Genomic DNA, 2956 nt, shown 5'->3' with positions numbered 1-2956 from the left:
AATTGCAATTTTTGGGTGGGTGAACTATACTTTTAATAATTTATTTTACTTTGTAAAAGGTGTCATTAAACATGTTTGAAATGTGTTCTTATTGCATTTACAGCATTTTGACCAGCAGGTGTCTCCACATGTGTTGTGTAGAGCGCTTTAAAACAGCCACATTTAAATTCAGAGTTTGGAAGAGCTCTGTTCCTCTCATCACTACTTATATGTAAAAGATGAGATTGACACATTCTGATTTACAAGTATCAGTATTTCTGCAAAATCATTTGCAGTCAGACCTGCTGTTTAGCCAAATCAACAACCTCAGTTTAGGTGACTTACTCAAGTTCAACCAGACATTAATAATCAACCAGTCATCATCAGAAGGCAACATACATAAATAGGGTCTTTCCCAAAACCAACACATGCAATCTCTGCATTTGAGCATTGGTCAAATCACAGAGCTTTATTTACACATTTTGATTTTTAAAAGTTTGCACTTTAAAACAAACTTTTAAATGTCAGCTCAACAGACCACACAATTGAGTAATTGTCATGCTTCTAATTAAGTGATAAAAAGCAGCTACCAAATTAAATATAAATATTTAAATAATTTTACGCACACTGTTTTTCTTGACATCTCTTGATTGTCAAGAGACAATCTTGTCTGGACAAGATTTTTTTGTGGTATTGTGGGTATTGGGACAGACCCATAAACAACAGTTAAGAAGAACCACCTTCCTCCACCTCCAGATGACACACTCATCCTCATGGGTGGACCTTCTCCTATGATTCTGTTTGCCTGCAAACCTGTATTTCTTGATTCTGGTCCAACACTGCACATTTTACTTTAAAATGTAAAATTTTACTTTAAAATTTTATTGCCAACGCATTTTCAGAAAGCTACATGAACTGATCTGAGTCTATCGGATTAGAGAGACAAACTAAATGTGCAGCACTGTGGGTCCCAGGACTGGAGTTGAGCGCTACAAACAGTCATCATTGTAGATCCATTCCAGCAGAAGTCATCTAAAATAAATGAAAGGAAAAAAAACCCAAGAGGTTAATGACCAAATGTTGCATTGCTTCGATTCAGCACTAAGCGCATGATTCCATACATGCTGTATTCAGTGAGTAAAAACAAACCTATATGCCCTATTTAATGTAAGACTAATAATTTATTTGTCTTGTAAGACAATGTATTATATGCAAGACAAATAACTTATTCCATATTGTTTTACCTGGTCAAACTGAAACCATAAAACTCACTGTCCAGATACTCCTCAAGGGGGAGCTGGTGAATATCTGATCCTGCAGCTATAAATATTTTAATAAAATACGCAATTAGACACCATTATAGACATTATATCAGTCATTATCTTACAGATTATATATGTCAACAGTCATTTTAATACTGGCTTTAAAATAATTTGTTAAAATCTGTATTACAATCAAGCTTTATAATAAAAGCTGCTCGCGTTTCACGAGACTGACAAACAACACATTGAAATCATTGTTTAACTGTGAACAGACATGATACACATTCATTTAAATCAATCAGAACAAATACATCTACTTCACCAAACTAATAGAGTCTCGGAGAATCGTTTGTTCTATATTTAATGTGTGTTTACACTTTGACCATGTGCTTTTGAGTTCAGCACTTCATCTGTTTTACCTCATCAGTTGAGAGCTTGATCTGGGCTATCTAAACTAGTAGATCCATGTTAATCTGCTGGTCGAGACACTAATAAAATCATGTTTTTGTTGTAAAATAAATGAAGTTTAAATCACAGACAGAGCTTTTAACTGCGACTAAAACTAAAACTGAAATGTAATTTTCAATCCGCGCCACTAGGCGGCGTAAGCGGCTTTACGCTCAGTTTGACAGTTTGCTTGACAACATGACGCTTGTTCAAACAACACGTGCAGACCGTTTTAAACACATCTTATGCAGATGACAGCTCAGTGACAATATCTTAATGTCACTAAACAACACATATTTTAGCTCTTCGACAAATAAAACCGACGCGTAGTGCGATAAAGAGCGTCACGCTTCTCACCTGTAAGTACCTTCATCATACTCTTCACTTCTCTAGCAGTATTCTCATTTAGTCCTTTTTTATTTGTAAGTCATTATTTCGATGGTGTCTTTAACTTAAAATCTACTGTTTAAAATAGCTACTTGCTTAGGAAGGTTTATGAAGCTTCTATGAAAGTGTATCAGTCTTTGTTTACATGCTGCTCTCTGAACTCTCTGTTAGACCATTCAAATAACGAACAAATAGCCTTCTAATATTCATATTGTGAAATAGGAATCGTGTGTTATTCTGTGTTGTTGTAGTCTTGCTCTAGGCAATAATCTGCTGTTAACTACTGACCTGTTATTGTTCATGTTTTACTTTATTAATTGTTTATGATGAACTAAAAACTGACCATAACCTTTCAAGATCAAAATAATGTAAATATTCCAGAGAACCAACAAACTTTTGTTTTGTTTTGTCAACAGTCATACTGAAAGAGAGTTTTCTATTCAGTGTTCTTATACTTTTGTGACATGTAAAACAGTAATTTAATTCTGTCATCGGAACTAACCTGAGAAGAACAGTAGATTGAACCAAAATGATTACTGATACAGCAGTATTTAAGTATAATATGCTTTGCATTAATTTTTCACACTATATAGCTTTAATTTCATATGTAGACAATACCTGTCTTTATTGTATTACTGTGTCTTATTTTGTATACGTTTCCCCTACAGAATAAGAGATGTGTTTGGACCACACAGAGCTCTGGGACGTGTGGACAGACATTCGCTGTAATGAAGGACATCTGCTCATGGACAGGTGAGACTTATTACTTGTGTTTGTGTTTTATTGTGTACTTGGCATGTAGGTTACCATCATTTTCTTTTTGGAGGCTCACCCCTCTAGAAAGCAAATGATGGTAACCTAAATGGGTGGGGAAGGGACGG

Source organism: Sinocyclocheilus anshuiensis, unplaced genomic scaffold (assembly GCF_001515605.1).
Source record: "Sinocyclocheilus anshuiensis isolate Anshui unplaced genomic scaffold, SAMN03320099.WGS_v1.1 scaffold916, whole genome shotgun sequence".
NCBI classification, from domain to species: domain Eukaryota; kingdom Metazoa; phylum Chordata; class Actinopteri; order Cypriniformes; family Cyprinidae; genus Sinocyclocheilus; species Sinocyclocheilus anshuiensis.
This window is presented reverse-complemented; position numbering follows the sequence as displayed.